The 19333-nt window shown below is 34.4% G+C and overlaps 1 protein-coding gene across 2 annotated transcripts in view; it reads left to right on the top strand.

The window, feature by feature from the left end:
- The window catches only part of PI15 (peptidase inhibitor 15), a 48112-nt gene that overhangs the window by 1944 nt on the left and 26835 nt on the right, over nt 1-19333 (top strand). The window lies entirely within an intron of this gene.

Genomic DNA, 19333 nt, shown 5'->3' with positions numbered 1-19333 from the left:
CCTGTGAACATCTGGATTATGACTGTTTTATTTTCTTTATTTAGTTTAGTAAAATGGTATCAAAATTTCAGGGATTCAAATGACTAAAGTCTATGATGTGTATCAGTGGATCGAGTGATCACACCTAAAAAATCATAGATTTTAAAAGAATATTGGGGATTTTATTCATAGATATGTGTATTTCATCTATGGTTATACATGTGTATATGCTTATTACAAATCTTCAATGATCTCCTGATCTCTTCATGTGGATGTCCTTCCTCCCTCACCCATATATACATTACAATGCACTCATACTTTTTCATATTGAGACCTTCTTGTTTATTGTTTATGTTGTTCTTTTGTATATGACTCTTCATGACCCTATGGATTACACTGTCCATGGGGTTTTCTTGGCAAAGCCACTGAAATGATTTGCCATCTCCTTCTCCATTGAACTAAGGAAAATATAAGTTAAAAGACTTGCCCACGGTCATGAGGCTAGTAAGTATCTGAGACCAGATTTGAACTCTGGTCTTCCTGATTCCAAGCTCAACTCTCCACCAAGCTATCAAGATGCTTCTTGTCTATAGTTTTCTGCAAATCACTTAATATGCTTTCTTCTAATTATTTTAACATTTTATTAAGACTACCACTTCACTACTCAGTATCCATCTGTCATCCCTTTTTAGACTATACTTAGCAGCTTTCTTGGTCATACACATAAATAATGTTTGACTTCCCGTGCCAACAGTATGATTGTTAACAAAGTCTAACCCTACTTATACCTATTTGCCTCAATTGCATGAGTGACCTAAAGTAGTGATTCTTCTCTGTGGTGCTCCTTTGTTCATATCCTGGTATTGTCATTTGAAGAATATGAAGAAGGAGGAAAAGAAAGACAAAAAAGGAGGGGTTTTAAGAGGGAGAAGAATTATCCACATTTTACAGATGGAGAAATTGAGGCTAAGTGTTTTCCTATGATCACAGACTTCTTGTTGTCAGATACAGAATCTGAAAATGACTCCTAACTTCAAATTCAGCTCCCCCCCCATTATACCACTCTACCTCTATTGACCATATGCAAGTACATCTGAGAGAATAGCTAATCTTTATTCTCAAGAATGCAATTTAAGCCACATATCCATTTGCAGATCTTCCAAATAGTGTCAGTCTTGGAGTCAGGGACACCTGAGTTCAAATTCTACCTTAGACACTTCCTAGCTGCATGACTTCCTAGCTGTATGTCACTTAATCTCTGGTTGCTCAGTTTCTTCATTTGTGAAATGGGGAGAATAATAATATCTGCCTCTCAGGGTAGTTGTGAGGACAAAAAGATAATTGTAAAGACCTTAACACAATGTCTTGTACTTAATAAAGTACTTTATAAATGTTGGTACATAGGGTGCTAAACCTGACATTAGAGAGATCTGACTTCACATAAAAGCCAGAATACTTTTAATATAGATCGACAAAGTGTTTAGAAATATTATCTCATTTTATCATCACAACAATCCTGGAGGAAGATGATATTATTATCCCTATTTTACAGATAAGGAAACTGAGACATGCAATAGTTAAGTGATTTTCCCCAAAAGTATCTCAGATAAGTCTTCCTGATTTCTAGTACTTTACTCCACTGAATCACCTAGCTTCTCCTAAACTTCACATTTAGTTTTTAATTCTTAATCAATATGTACTCAAGGGCAAGACACTTCATCTCTCTGATGATCAAGTCCCCATCTAAAAAACAGTAATGATAAGATTTGGGAAGGGAGAGGGGCTCTATTTCATGAAGTAGTTTTGAGAATTATCTGAAAAACACTTATGCAGACCTTCAAACAAATTATGAGCCACTTATTATCTGAAAATTCTTCATGTAAATCTACCATATAATTTACATGGACATATGCAAAAGAGGAATTTGTAATTGGGTAGAAGCTACCTGTTTATTTTATATGAACTATCATGTGTAAAGTCTCACTCTATCTCACTTCTCATGGCATTTTGTGAGAAAGGGAAAGGAAAAGGAAAGGGAAGGAGGCAAACCATTAATTTGTACTAAATCACCTGGAAGTGTGATTTGAATAAATGAATGCATGAATGAATGAATGAATGAAAAATACTTTAAAATAACTTTGGAAATTACTTGCAAAGTAATAGATTATAATTTATGACTGAGTAGAGTTACTTGCAAACTGACTTCCACCAATCCCTGTATTTCTCAAGGGTGGCCAGGAAAGCATGATGTCCTAGGAGTTCAGTCTTAGTCATCATTCATTGAAAGAATACCAGATTGTTGATTTGGATGCTGAGGTTCTAGTCCTTACTTTTTTTTAAACTATGTTGTCAGGTCACTTCACTTCCTGGCACTGTTTCCTTATCTTTTGACGAATTGCATTAATATCATAGTCATAGTTACATAGTTAGAATAGGTGCCAAAGTCAGTCTAGTCAAGCTGATGAGTCCTTAACTGACATTCAAGAAACCTCTGCTTCAAGATCACAGAACTGACTTCCACCTATGAAAGCCTATTCAGTTTTTGATAACTCTGAAGTAGATATGTCGACTCAATATTTATCCTGAGTCAAAATCTGATAACTTCAAATTGCTACCCACTTATCTTTTTCTGCTCTCTGGGACCAAGAATACCTAGACCTTCTTCTATGATGACATTTGAAATATATGTCAACATCCAACATAACAATCTCTAAGTCTTCTCTTTTTTAATGGTTTCTAAAGAAGCATGTCTACTCTAATATCCCTTCTTGCCCTAAAGACCTGTGATCCCATTAGGTTAGGGAGCAATAATCCTCCCTTTACTTTAATGTGGAAGAGATATTGAGAGTCTTTATAGAGTGAGAAATGGTTTATAGTTTAAATAGTGATGGATTAAACATCAGGCAAAAACAGCCCCCTCCTGGAAGATATCCATCCTTATCAAAATCCATATAAAGGAATATAATGTCCATAGACTGGGCATTCATACTTACTTGGGTGTGAGAATGCTTTTTTTTTTTTGCTCATTGGAAGCATGAGAAATTTAATGTGTCAACTCTGAAGTCTTTCCATAAATGTTTTCACGACCACTAGAAATTCTCCTGAGACTTTTTGCCAAAGAGCAATGAACCTAACAGGATCCCTGACAGGAAGGCATTTCTCCAGCACATTCAGAGCTCCACATTCCTGTACTATATAATGGAGAACCTTTTCAATGCCTTGGCTAGAAACAGAGACAGGGCACATATTTCAAGATTTTTCATCCAAGGTACACATAACTTTGACTAACTTGAACATGAATGGAGAAGGTAGAAACCTTGAAAGCTCCCTGCTTTTAGTCAGCTTTCCACACACAAAGCCAAAAGGAGACAAGGTTGTACTATTTTTCCCAGCTGTGAAATTGATACTTAAAAAGGTAAAAGGTACAAGAAAACTCTAGGGATCAATGTAAACTCATGCCTTCGCAGGAAGTATGACAAAGCTGGTAATAAAAGTACCTCAAACAGGGATTCATACCTATTTAATTTCCACAAAGTTGCCTAAGTGTTTTACTTCAGTGGAAGCCTAAACTATATCACCCTTCTTTTCAGTAAGTTTTATGGACTCCTTATTACTTCTGAGACCAAATAGAAATTATTTTTCTTGTTATTTTGCATTTAAATTTTCCTATGATCTCTTCATTGTCAAATCTAATGACTTTACTCAAGCCTCATCCTTCATGGTCCCTTTAAGCAACTATTGAAATGTCTTTTCCTGTACATTCTCTCCTCTGCAGATTTTTATTACATCATTCTTTCTTGGCTCTTCTCCTTTTGATGTAATAAATGCTTCTTGGCTGGATCTTTGCTGGATTTTCTTTTTTTTTCCTTTTTTTAGGTTTTTGCAAGGCAATGGGGTTAAGTGACTTGCCCAAGGCCACACAGCTAGATGATTATTAAGTGTCTGAGGTTGGATTTGAACTCAGGTACTCCTGACTCCAGGGCCGATGCTCTATCCACCGCACCACTGCACCACTTGCTGGATTTTCAATCCTATCACTTACTGTGAATCTGCTCCAAAGATCCTGGGACCTTATCTATTTTTCCCTCTATACTATTCCATTTGGTAATGTCATTAACTCATTAACTCCTGTAGCTTTAATATTATTTCTATTCCTGCCCTAATATTTCTCCTAAATTCCAATCTTGCATTGCCAATTGCCTTTGAGACATTTTGAATTGAAAATCTTTAAGGCATCTCAATTTCACCATGCCCAAAATGGAACACATCTTTCCATCTAAACTACCATCCTCCCAACTTTCCTACTTCTATAGAAGGCATTACCACTCTCTTACTCATTGAGACTTATAATCTTTGTTTCATCTTCAAATCCTCACCTCAAATATCTAACCTTTTTTATAAGTCTTGCCATTTTTGCTTTTACAATATTTCCTGTATAAGTTGTCTTCCTCTCAGCCATGCAACCAAATATAAATTCAATTGCATCTCTAGCCTGAACTATTGCAGGAACATTGGTCTTCCTTGCCTGAAATCTTTCTTTAGTTCATTCTCAGTTGAGCTACCAATGTGATTTCTGAAAACATAGATCTATACTCTTATACTTTACTAGGCTATTTATTAGCTCAGGATGAAATATAAAATCTTCTGTTTCTCATTTAAAGCCCATTCTCATTAAAGCCTGACTTCTTTTCTTTCTAGTCTTCCTACATATCACTCCCCTCCCCTTTGACCCCATTACAATGGTCCACTTGTTGGTTCTGCCTCTTCCAACCCCATGCATTTGCACTATCCCCTCTGTCTGGAATGCTCTATTTTCTCACCTCCAAGTTCTGACATCCCTTAATTCCTATAAGACTCAGTTCAGCTACTATCCCTTACAAGAGACTTTTCCCAGTTGCTTTCTTCTGAAATTACTTTGTTTATACTATAATCATATATGAAATGAAAATATATATAAATATATTCATATGTATATGCATGTATGCATATATATAATATAAATAAACATATATAATATTGTCTTCTCAATTAGAATATGAGGTCATTCCAAGCAGGTATCATATATTATGTTTTTTTTAATCTACAGAGCTTTACACATCATTTGACAGAGAGTAAAGGTTTAATAAATACTTTTTGAGACTTCACAAGCCAGTTCCATATTATCTAGTGTGATTATGCATATATGCATATAAACACGCACATACACTTATACACATACAGATATACATAGTGTGAATATATATATATATATAAACAAATATATATGTATATGCATATACATGCTCCCATAATATGTATGTATATGGATTATTATATGTGTTCAGCTATATCTGAAATGACTTAACAACAATAGCAAATTTCCTTCAAAGTCCATCTCAGAAAAAAAATTTTATGTGGTCTTTTCTGATTCAACTAGCTGCAATCAACATAAATATATATCTTGTAAATGTATAAATTGTACTTATATGTCATCTTACCTACTCTTGAAGGCAAGGATTGTTTCATTTCTGATGTTGTGTCTACAATGACTAATATATTGACTGGTATATAATAGACCCCTAACTAAATGCTTGGTTGATTAGCAAAAAAAGTTCCATCCAAAAGCGTTCATTTATTTTTTAGTATCTTGGGGAGAAATTGCATTATATTCCAGAAAGTCAGTATTGTATTAAAGAAAACTGAACTTGGAGTCAAATTTCATGATTGTCTATACCATCTAATCTTTCTGAGCATCAATTCATCTTAAAAATTCAAATGATAAATTATATAATCTACTTTATAGAATTTTATAATAATATATAATACATAAGTAATATTAATGTACTTAATAAGATAAAGTACTCTATAAATGTAAAATACTTTCATTTATATATCTATGTATATATCTATATATCTATATATCTATATATATATATACATTATTTAGAAATCGTTGTTTTTACGCAAGTTACTTTTTGGTTCTTTGCTTAAGATGATGGGTGCAGAGAAAATCATGTAAACAGTCCAGTTTTACATCTTAAGATACCCTTCTACCAAAGTGTTGGAAAGCAACTTGACTGTGTTATGATAATTCATTGAAGAATATTAGTTGATGATGTAATCTCCATCCATCATAAAAAATATTGAATAGGGAATATGTACATGGAGGTTATGAGGGAAGATATCACTCTTGGAATGCTATCAGTAAAAGGGAAGGGATATCTAGGGTAAGTAAACTTTACATCTGTGGGACTAGACTCTGAGAATTTTAGTAAAGTTTCAGTTACATATTCAATATTATAAATGTAGAAACATGAGAAAATTCATGAGTCTTCCATATCTGACCAGGATCTCAACCTGCCTCCAAGGTCATATCCTCAGATCCAAGAATTTTTTGGATATGAGAATTTTTTAGAAATAGTCAGGATTCTAGTAATAGGAACTGCCTCTGAGGGGACCCTGGCCAGACCTAGCAAAAATCTTAAACCTTAATGTTTAGCCATGATCAAGTTGGTATACATTATTCAATATATCTAACATATATTCAATATTCTTTTGTTGTTTGTGGCTTCTTGAAGAGTTGGAGGAAGCATGAAGTCAAAAACTGTCTTTGAAATCGAAAGGCAATTAACAACTTGGCTTTAGGTTTGGGGGACAAGATACTTTTCTTGCTACTCCAGATTGTCTCAAAATATCTAAATCCACAGGCCAAACATTTTTTGATTTGGATGTGGCTGGTTGCCCAGTAAGTTATATGTTTAGTATTTAGCCTATATTTTTATCTTTATCTTTAATTTAAGTTTGCAAAATTTCATACACCATAAATCAAAGCAAAACTTTTCTTAATAAAATGTCACTTGGACACAAATATAGATGCTGAATGCAGATATTTCCAAATCTAATTAAATGTGAATCTAGTACTTAATCTGCATTCCTTTCTGCATTCTTAAATGATTGTATGTCTTCCCCAGGCAATAGGTAGAAGCAAAGATATTTGTGATGTATTGTCTATGGTGGTTAAACATACTTTTGCCAAAATGTTGTTGCTCAGTTGTTTCAGTCTTCTGCCACTCCTTGTTAGCCCATTTTAGTTTTTCTTGGAGAAGATACAGAGTGGTTTTCCATTTCCTTCTCCAACTCATTGTATAGATGAGAAAACTGAGGCAAACAGAGTTAAATGAATTACCTAGGGTCACACAGTAATTGAGTCTCCAGCCCTGGCACTCGATCCACTTTGCTATCTAGCTGATCTTTTATCAAAATTGGTAACAGCAAAATGTGAAGTCTCCACTTTTAATTTTTTGTCATAAAGAATTTAGCTTATTGTAGTATTACAGTATTTTAAAAGAATTAAAGTAAAATTAGCCCATCATTCCAATAGCATAACTAGATTTTAACACTTATTCTCCCATAGAAAGAGGAAGCATTTCTAGCATCCATTAAGTTATTAGAAATGGTGTTGCAGTATGCCACAACTAAAAATAATCAGAAAAAGGAAAAGAAAACATTTCTGTAAATGGTAAATTTCCCAAAAGTACTACAAATGTACACATTTAGAGAACTCACCCCAAATATCCACATGATCGATTTGTGCCTCACCCTATTATAGGACATTCTAAGCTCATATTGATTTGAAAACTACAATGAGGCACAAGGTAACTTCCTTTTAATATAATGGTGCCATTTTGGTTCTCTTCAAGAAGGGAGGACAACCACTACCATCAAAATGTTATCACCATTCTCGTAGACACCTCAATGGTACTTTTGACTCCTTCCTTTCCATTGACTTGCACAGTCAATCAAATGCCAAGTCTACTACTAAATATGCTCACAATATTTATCACTAGCCTCCCTCTATTTCATCTGCTTCAGACCTAGTGTAATATAACATTAAATTCTTATAGTCATAATCACTTTTAGTCTCACCCCTTCATCACTCCTCCCCATAGATCCTTTATTCTACCAACAGAGTAATCGTATTATGCCTAAATTTGATCATGCTATCCTAAACAGCTTTTGTCTAAGATATGAAACTCAAATTATTTAGCTGAGCATTCAAGATCCTTTTGAATTTGGTACTCACCTTTATGATCTTGGTTCACACAATTCTCTTTCATAAACCCTAAAAACAAAATGGACTAGGTATTTTTTTATAATTGTGTTCTTTTATTATCCACCTTCTTTGCCCTTTGAGAGGGTAGCTATCACACTGTAAGAGAGAATCAGGGTTCAAGAAGAACTTGGAAGACAAGAGCATTGGACTGACAGAAATAAGATTCAATTTAATATAAATAGATTAACACATTACACTTAATATTTTAAAAATAACCTTTACAAATACAAAGTGATGATATTGAAGATGATGGCTTAGTATTTCATCTGCAAAATATACAATATTTTTTAGCAGAATGAAAAATCATTATGGGTCAAAACAATATCTTGGAAACCAAGAAACTATTAAGAGAAATACTATAGTTTTTCCTGGTGCGAATACATATGGAGCAGGCAGCTGGGGCACAGTGCATAAAGTACCAGCCCTGGAGTCAGGAGGACCAGAGTTCAAATCTTGTCTTAGACACTTGATATCATTTTTCCCATCTTAATTCAGGGGCCTGAAATCTGAAAAAAAATGTATTATATAATGTCAAGTTTTATTCATCATGAAATTCAAGGACCTTCTGCTCCTAGCTTTCAGCCATCTTTTGGGTAAGTCTGGTGTGTCAATCCATTATGTTTCATGAACCTGAAGCACCATTGGTATCTTTCTTTGAAATCAGTCACTTCTTTTCCAGGAGCAATTCTTCTCACCTCTTGATGAACCATCCTTGTGGACACAGGACTTCCAATGACCCTTTGCACCTCAATCCATCTCTTCAGTTCCTTCTCTAGATCAGGTCATTTTTCTGACTTTCCTTTCATGGCCTTCTTCTGCTGGTGTGTTTTCATTAGTTTTCTTCTTCCCATAGTCAATCTCAGATTTTTTTCTTAGCTAGTGGAGCACCATATTGATGTTTAGAATTTACTTTTGCAAACTGGATCATTTTGACCGTAAATTCAGCACTGAAGGAAAATCTTTTCTGAGCCATTTCTGGGCAGAATGTGGCAATATGTAACCTAATATACTGCTAACAAATGGGAAACAATGAGCACAAAAGATAGCAATCGTGAAAAAATGGGAAATGCAAGTAAAAAAATCTACAACCACTGTCTAAGACACTCCCAGTTTTTAGACCCCAAATTTTTTGCTAAAGGGTGTGTCTTATACATGGGGAAATATGGTATATACTAGCTGTGTGACCTTGGGTAAGTCACTTGTAACCCTATTACCAACCCCCCCCAAAAAAAAAACCACACACACACACCAAAAGAAGAAAAGAACGTATCTGGACTATTCTATTCTATTCTGTGTATCATGTTTTAGGAAGAATATTGATTTATAAATTGAAAAACATCTATAAGAGTTTCAAACAAGCTGATGAAAGGTCACAAATATGTGTCATATTAGATTCATTTGAAGAAACATGTCTAAGAGAAGAGAAGATCTACTGGGAACGCAATAGCTACCTTAAGATATTTGATGAGCTATTACACAAAGAAAGATTTGACTTTTTCTGCTTGGGTCTGAAAGGGAGAAATAGGAACAAAGGGTAGATATAGAGAGGTAAATTTATGCTGGGTGCAAAAAGATATTTCTTGACAATTTTATTGATGCCCAAAAGAGGACTGGTCTGTTTCATTAGGATGACATCACGAGATTTCTCCTCAATGGAGATCTTCAGGCAAAGACTAGAAAAACCATTTTGGAATGTATTACAGAGAATTTTTCTTTCAGGTATAAGTTGATTTACATGGCTTCTGAGAACTATTGCCTCTTGTCATATGGGAGGAGGAATATTGTCTCTGAAGTCCAAAATTCAAATCCTGGGTTTACCATTACCTGCCTGCATGAACCTTTGGGCAAATTACTTCCTTTCTCTCATTCTCATTTAGCTTATCTGTAAAATGAGGGGATTGAACTAGAAAGTCTCTCTGGTTCTTTCTGACTCTTAATCGTCAAGTATGAGCCCTTCCAATCAGGGACATTTTGGTTACTTGAACCAACTCTGAAGAGTTGATTCTTAAATTTTCAGGGAGGCATTTGTACCTCTAAAGTTGGTAAATGCTGAAAATCAGGGATAGATTTATTGTTTTATTTATTGTTTAGACTTAAGAAAAATTGGGTCAGCTAGGTGACACAGTGGATTGAACATTGCCCCTGGAATCGGGAGAACCTGAGTTCAAATCCAGCCTCAAACATTTAATAATTACCTAGCTGTGTGACTTTGGGCAAGTCATTTAACCCCATTGCCTTGCAAAAACGAAAGGAAAAAAAAGACACACAAGAAAATCATGGATAAAATGTTAAGTCAAACTAAGCTTAAAACTTTATTATGTATTTTGGAGAGCCAGTTATTAAACATTTAGCATGTTACTGCTTCCAACTGCAACATTCTATGAACATATGCTATGGAATGTCATTTCTATATGTTTTTCACAATCTAGAGGGTCCTAAGTTCCTTAATCTCAATATATTTTCTCAAAAAAATTTATTGTGAATCAGTCACTGTGATGGAGTAGATAGAGAGCTTGCTCCAAGTTAAGAAGACCTGTATTTAGTCCTATGTTTGACATTTACTACATATATAACCTTGGATAATTCAACTTCTCAGTGCCCTAGGCAAAGCACTGAATTTTAAGTAACATATAGGTGTTACCTTATATTCATTAATTGAGATGGAGTCTCTATCACACAATAGCAGGTATGGACTAAAATTATTTTCCCCCAAATCCTAAAAAAAGATACATTCTCCACAGTCTACTTTACTATTCTCAATCAGAAATGATCTTTTCTTAATGAGATCTCATAGTATTTTCTGCCTCTAATACTCTTTTTTGTATCAGATATTTTTCTATCAAAAAGAATTGAAATCTTCCTGAAGTCAGCCAGCATCTTTTACTCTTCATAGATTTCTCTCTCAGAGATGTTCTCTGATCTCATTGGTGTATGGATTTCCAGGTGTGGATACTCCCCTTCTTCTATGCAAATCAGATACTCATTTGTAACTTAAAGTCTTGGAGTGTTACCTAAAGAACTGAAAAGGTAATTCACTTATAATCAACTATCTAGAGTATGCCAGAGCTAGAGCTTGAACTCAGGTACTTGCCTGAATTTGAGATCGATACTTTATCCACTATATCTCCTATTCTTTGTCCTTCTCCATACATATTAGGTCCTTAATAAATATCTGCTGACATAATCAACAAATCATTTAATCAGTGTTTGAAGAATACTGAAGTTCCTAAAGTTTTTTCTTTGTCTTCTCTAGTCTGGTGCTGTTTTTCTCATTTCTAAGCATACATTTCCTAATACAAGATGCCTTGCTTCTGATTATAGAGTAGTTTAAATGATTCCAATCCAAAGGAAAAAAAAAATCCTCTATTTGGGTTTCTATCTGATTGCTTACTTAGCTTGGATTAGAACTTGAAGCCACATTAATGTCAAACTGTTTTGCTAATGTTACCCAAACTATACACTAACATTTTTCCATTATTTGCTAGTTACTTGCTCTACAAGTCTGCCATATGAGAGCATGCTGTTATAATATAGTGGGAATTCTAGTTTTATGTTGCCTAGGGAAATTTGGTTTGGTTTGGTTTGATTGGTTTGCCTAGTTCATGATTATAAATAACTTTAGTTTTCCTTAGTAGATTTGTTGTGCATTTGTGTATTATCCAAAATTAACTGAATTTTCTTCAAAACTGTCGTGAACTTCTGGGTCTGTGCAGTTTCTTTAAAATAGTCCCTCACTTGTCCCATGTCTTCAAAGGGAATCCAGGAGAGGCATAAGGTAACTTCATAAGTAAAATAAACCAATAGGATCTGAGATATCAAAAAGGTTTTCTGGATAGTTAGAAATATTTCTAGCTGGGGCAGCTAGGTGGCGCAGTGGATAAAGCACTGGCCCTGGAGTCAGGAGTACTTGGGTTCAAATCCGGTCTCAGACACTTCATAATTACCTAGCTGTGTGGCCTTGGGCAAGCCACTTAACCCCATTTGCCTTGCAAAAACCTAAAAGAAAATATTTCTAGCTTCTACTACACTGAATCTCAGTGAGATGGAGAAGTGACTGTGTACATACCTGGCAATAGTTATCCAAAAAGATTGGGCAAAAAATGGACAAACAAATGAAATTACCAATCAGTTCAGTCCTTCAAGAAACATGTATTAAGTAATTGCTCTGTACTAGATACCATGCTAAGCTCTGTGATACAATGAATGGGAACACAGATGACTGATATTTCTAGTAAATGGACTTTTTTTTTTTTGTAAAATGCCACTTGCCATTTTGCTCTGATATTTCTGGTCTATAAGTGAGAAAATATCTTTCATCTATTCAGTCTATATTTAATAGCTGTAACTCTGATGGGTGATATGGTCATTGATTTAGGGCTAGAATATATATCCTAGAAGATTTCTAAGATACAAACTCCTTTAAAAAATGAGAAAACTGAGGTCAAAGTTAAGTGTCTTCCATAAGGCCTCAGGTAATAATTGTCAGAGAAGAAAATCAAACTTAAATGTCTATATTCAATACTATGCAATGAGTCTTGTTTGAAGGTCCTTAATGATTTATCTCTCACAGGATGAACTCTTTGATAATTTTCTTGTGAGCTCAGTGCCATTCATTAGCTATTGATTTTTTGATTCAATCCAATTAGCATTTTTTATTAAATGTCTTGTGTGTAGGACATTTTATGAAGTGCTAGGGATATAAAGGTGTGAAATGACCCTGACACTAAACCTGCCTTTAAGGAATTGATATTCAATTAAGAATAGCATAATAGCTACATAAATTTAAGGAATACATGGTAGGGAATAACAGGAGTAAAGAACATTGTCAGTCTAAGAAGTACTCACTGGAAACTTGAAAGCAAAATATATGATCAAGGCAGAATATTGTTACTGTCACTTCTTCCTCTTCTTCCTCTTGTTGATAGTGGTGTCTGAAGTCCTTCAACTCTATGAATTTCAAAACCACATTTATAATATCCAGGGACAAATCCTGAATGCATAAACAGGACTTCAGGAATCAATTCTAACCTTTGTCTTTTATAAATGAGAAAACTGAGGCACAAATAGTTTAATGATTTGGCCTCCATCACACAACTAGTTAGGGGTTAAGCCAAGACCCAAACTTAAGTTTATTGGTTTATGGGAAAATGTTCCCTTGCCACATAGCTACCGTAAAAATTCTTTAGAAATACTCCTAGCCCCAGGGAAGGAGGCATTTAAAATGGAAAATGTGTCCTTAACTTTCCCCATTTCCTCCTATTAATATGTTTTGCATCCATCCTCTTCATGTCCATTGCCAGTGCTATAGCTTGGATCTCAATTATCTGCATTATTCCCTAATTGTTCTCCCTTTCTCCAATTCTTGTGTCATTGCTAAATTGATATTTCCAAAATACAACTCTAAATATATCACTTTCCAAATTTAAAAAATCCTTTTAATTATGTTATGTTGCCTATGTAATAAAATCAGCCATCACTGAATTATATTTGACTTCATTAAATGCTTTGATAAAATGTATCTGCTTCTACTTCTACTGGCTTTTCTACTTCTGTGACTTTTATTAACTATATCTGCTCTACTGAAATTTTCTGCTATTAAAATTCTTCCCCAATCAAGAATATTGGATTTGGGGTCAGGGCACCTGATTTCAAAACCTGACCACATAAAGTAAAAATTATACTATAGTAAGGGATAAAACTCCCTTCTCCTTCACCATGACCCCTTAAACATCATGAAAGCAGTTTCATAGTTTTGCAAGGTATCCCTCATTGCTTCATCCAAGATTAACCACCCTGCTCTGGTCCCTCACTCCAAGGATTTTCAGTGAAGGCAGACATTAGCAAATTTAGTAGGATGGCATTGCGAATTGAGTGATGAATCTGATGTCAGGAAGATCCTAGTTCTAATTCTGCCTTTGATATTTCCCTGGATATATCACTTAACTTCTCCCAGTCTCGGTTTTCTCTATATATTAGTCTTTATCTCCCAGGGTTGTTGCTGAGATAAAATGAGGCATTGTGTGTGAAGTGCTTTGTAAATCTCAGTGTCATATAAATATGAGTTATTCATTATCTGAAGAATCAGTCCATTCTGATACCTATCTAGATCATTTGAAACAATTGAAACTAATAGTAGTCTCTATTATCCTCTAATAGTACTTTATAGGGTCATTTGTTCACAGTCTATCCATTTTCTACATGGCTTAGCCTTTTATGTATCTCTCAAATTGATCAGTAAAGAAAAGAACATCTTCTGGAGAATTAAACTGTTTAATATGAAACTGATATTGAGGCTCAGTTTGTCTTTGTATTCCCAGTGCCTTCTAAGATAATTGGCACATAAAAGTTGCTAAATAAATGTTTGCTTAGTTAATTGATTAAGTCAAGACATGAAATCCTCATGTCAAGCAAGGGATCAATATTATTGACATTGGCTTTAAGATAGTGGGATAACATCAGACCACTCCATATTAGATACTCCAGGCATTAGTGTTTAATGTTTTCCCCCCATGATTACTTACAGTCCTAGACATTTAAATCTATGAAGCTTCAACTTTATCACAAAAGTTTGAGTTGGGCTAGTACTGTCTGATAGCAGGAAGCATTCCTTAATTATTTAATACAATTTCCTCATTTCACACATAAGGAAACTGAGGTAAATCATATTATGATGATAAAAATTAAACAAATAATAATTAGCAGAATCACAATTCAAACACAATTCATCTGATTTCAGATCCTGCTCTCTTCTCAGTGCACCAAATTGTTTCTAGTTCTTCTGCAGAACTTAAATTTCCTGGTCATTAAGTGGAGTATTATTTGAGTTTAGATTTCTGATCTTCATAAAATCCATAGAATCATAGAGACATAGAACTATAACTAAAAGGAACTTCGAGTCCATTTAGCCCAATATGCTTTTTACAAAAGGAGGAAAAGGAAGTTAAATGATTTTCTTAAACTATATGTGGTATTTGAATTGATTGATTCCATCAACCAGCACACATTTCTGTAAATCCAACCTTTTATATCATCCTTCCATAATATTTTCATTAACATTGACTGATTTTTGGACTAAATCTTAAATTCTATCTCCACCTTTACCCCCTTTTGCCTCAGACACGGATATTCCACCTAGTCAGAATCAAAGTTTTCCCAAATTAGTAGGAATGTGCACTCAAGCAACTTCAAGTGCACTGTCTTGGAGGTCACAAAAGTACATTGTCTGTTGATGAGAAGATTTTAGTCTTTAGCCATGAAATATAAGAATAATAAATTTAATGATTTGGAATTTATATATTCACACTTATCAAAGTTATCAAAATTAGTTTGAACTTAGCAACTAATAATTAACAATTTAAAAAGTCAAAATTTTGTGTTGGTATGTTGGGACTATTGGCATTATTTTATTTATTTCTTCTTGTGTTAAGTATTTTATTAAGAGAAACTCTTCTTATTCACCTGTGGTAAATACAAAAATGAATAAGAACTTAAGTACATTTAAAAGACAGAGAGAGTCTGAAATAATACTAAATGTAAATAATAATGGCTAGCATTTATATAGCCTTTACTATGTGTCAATCAAAAGTACTTTACCATTATTATCTCATTCGATCCTTAAAACAACCCTGGGAGGTATGTGCTATTAATATTACCATTTTAAAGATGAAGATACTGAGGTAAATGAAGCCTAAGGGACTTGACCAGGATCACACAGCTAGTAAATGTTTGAAGCAGAATTTGAATTCAGGACTTCCTTGACTCCAGGGACAGGTGGCACAATGGATAGAGTACTTGGTTTGGAGTCAAATAGACTCTTGTCCCTAAGTTTACATCTGGCCTTAGTCACTTAATTAGCTATATAACCTAGGATAAATCACTAAACCCTTTTTGACTTCATTGACTCATCTGTAAAATGATCTGAAGAATGAATGGCATACCACTCCAGTATATTTGCCAAGAAAACCCCAAATGGGATCACAGAATCAGACACAACTAATTCCAGACCCCTTGAGTCACCTGGTTGTACCTAAACAGTATACAATTTCATAAATAGAAATATTTTGAGTAGAAACTTAAGAAAATCTGGAATTAAATCCTTAGACACTAGTTTTGCAGCCCTTGGAGGAAGTCACCTAGCTTGTATTTGGCTTAGGTAATTCCTAAAATTCATCTACAAAGTCATTAAAGGGTTGATGGTGTATATATTGGGAGAAAATTTCCATAATGGGAATTCCAAGTTTTTTTTTAATTAGACTTGTGTTTTCATCACTGTAAGGAATTCCACTGAAGAACTCTCGAGTAATGAAGATCAGGACAAGATCTACAATTTAGTCTTAAAGGACTCTGTATGGCACTAAGTTACTTGTCTTGGAACACAGATACCACTACCTGTCTGTCAGAGACTAGACTGAAGTCAAATTATCCTGATTCTGGGGCTAACTCTTCATGTACTGCAACCCAATTGTTTCTTTTTTAAATACCGATGAAGTTACAGATGCCTCCTACATATTCTTGATTCATCTATTGGGCTCTAGTCTATCTGCCCCTTAGATAACTTCCATTTCCTATTCCTGTATCAACAGGGGAGGGGAGGATTTGGGGGGGGGGGGAACACCAATCCCTGATGTTTTTCCTTCTGGTCTATTTTTATCATCAAGTCTGTTTTGTATAACTCAGGACAAAGTAAGTCACTGTTTTAACAATTCCATTCTCTAGGAGAGTTTTACTTTGCTCTTGAATTTGCCCCATGGACCTGCCTTTCCCCTTCCCCACTCTCCTAAGGTTTCATTCTCTTTTGAAATAGTGTACTCCATAGCTTTATAATGGACTCTGTCAAGAATTCACAATGCATGCTGACATTTTAATAATAATACTCTTGTTCCTAAGGAAGTCCTTATTGCTTTGCCTTAGACATTTGCATTTAGAAATGCAGCCTCTTCCAACTCTCTCCTCCTCTTCCTGTCATGTTCAAGATGATAGTTTCACACAAATTCCTATAACAGATATTTCTTAATTGCTTCTACATAATGGGCATAAGTCCACTAAATATTTTTATTTTGAAATGGAACCATAGTCATTATGCCTAGAAAGTGTTTCAAAAATTGTTGGCTGTCCTTGGGGAAAATATTTTTGTCAACACTTTTTATAAATAAAATGCTTTGTGGTCATTTCCTCTGATAATCGGCTCTCCTTTTCCAAGTCAACTGACTTCACAAAGAAATATATGCATTTTTTTAAAATAAAAAAACAAAATGTTTAGTAAACTTTCTAGGTTCAAAAAATCATTCAGTTGACCCCCCTTGTTTTTCAAATGAAGAAACTAAGACCCAGAGATATGAAGGGCTCTATTTAAATGGTAGATATTGGATCTAAGGACACATCCTCTGATTTCACATTCATTCAGCATATCTTCCATTTAATCATATATAAAATTAGCTTTTAAAATTTTTTTCTCTAGGGGAAGCTAGGTGATGCAATAGATAGAGCACCAGCCCTGAGGTCAGGAGAACCTGAGTTCAAATCCAGCCTCAGACATTTAATAATTACCTAACTGTGTGACCTTGGGCAAGTCACTTAACCCCATTGCCTTGCAGAAACCAAAAATAAACAGTTTTTCTCTCTATCGATTGGAATTTACCACTTTCATTTTTTACAAAATGCAATGTGTTTAAAAGCATAATTGTTATTTTCTCTATAACTACTATATAACTACTCTTCAGTCTTTTCAGATTCTATGTGACCCCATTTGGGGTATTCTTGGCAAAGATAAAGGAGTGGTTTGCCTTTTCTAACTTTTATTCATTGTATAGATGAGGAAACAGAGGCAAGCAGGTTAAATGAGTTTTCATAGGGTCACTCAGCTATGTCTGTGGCAAGCTTTAAACTTAGGTCTTCCTGACTTCAGGTCTAGTACTCTATCTACTGAACCACTTTATTGCCTAAATAACCATCATAGTTATTTGTTATTATTGAGTTAAGAGGAGTTCTCTAAAGAGTTAAGGACTCTATAAGGAGTCATGGTCAGTTTTGTAATAACCAGTCAGGGTAGAAATCCATTTGCCTCTTTGTTATCTGTTGCTAATTGGAAAATCTGCAGAAAACTTTGGAAATATAGAAACATTTTGAATTTAGGAACTTAAAAATATGAATAGCTACTATGAAAAACACATGATTTCGGGGAGGCTAGGTGGCATGGTGGATAGAGCACCAGACCTGGAGTCAGGAAAACCTGAGTTCAAATCTGGTCTCAGACACTTAATAATTACCTAGCTGTGTGGCCTTGGACAGGCCACTTAACCCCATTTTCCTTGCTAAAACCTAAAAAAAACCCCACATGATTTCTTCTCCCTTATAGCATATAACAAAGGAAGATCATGCAAGATATTTTCTCACCTTGGACAGTTGGTTTTATTTTTTCAATGGTGTTACAATTTTGTGGATTTCAACCAATTACAGTAAAATATAAGTTTTTTGAGAACAGGATTTGTTTTTCTTTTTGTCATTTCATTGTTCCTTCTTAATACAGGATTTGAATATAGTAGGGGCATTAGACTTGGAGGAAGACCGACTTTGAATTCTGCCTCAGATATCATCTATGTAGCCCTGAGCAAGTCATTGGAACCATCTGGGACTTAGAGTCCTTTTCTGTAAAGAGTGGAAGTTGGTCTTGATGTTCTCTAATGTTTTTTTTCAGTTTGAAATGTATATAAAGCAGTGCATTTTAAAAATAGCATTAGAACCATTAAGTATGTCCATAACTCATTTTGAACATAACCTAGATTTGGCCTCTCCATGGTACTGAAAAGTTCAGGAGTGAAACATATATTGTCTAATAAAAATTCATGAGTGTGAGTTCAAACCCCAGTCCCACCATTTACTAATCTTATGACCATGGTCAAACTGCTTATCCTTCCTGAACTTTATTTTCCTCTTCAAAGGGTAATATCAGTATTTTTCCTGAATTTCTCACAGGATTATTGTGAAACTCAAATTGAATATTATCCATGAAAACATCTCATAAATATAAGCTGATACTATCCTATGTTTATGCACTTTCATATTTTTGTACTTCTCAAACTTCTCTCCTGGTTATAGAACTTTGAATACAGTCAGGATAGTAGTACCCTTCAACTCTCAGCTCCTTTCAAATAGTACCATTTATTCTACTGATACTTAAATTTAATATTCTTATCACATTTATTCTAGAATCTGATTGTAGTTTCATTAATAAGTAAAACTATACATAGCAGGGAAAAAACTGTA

The sequence above is a fragment of the Macrotis lagotis genome, chromosome X (assembly GCF_037893015.1).
Source record: "Macrotis lagotis isolate mMagLag1 chromosome X, bilby.v1.9.chrom.fasta, whole genome shotgun sequence".
Classification (NCBI taxonomy): Eukaryota; Metazoa; Chordata; class Mammalia; order Peramelemorphia; family Peramelidae; genus Macrotis; species Macrotis lagotis.
This window is presented reverse-complemented; position numbering and strand designations above follow the sequence as displayed.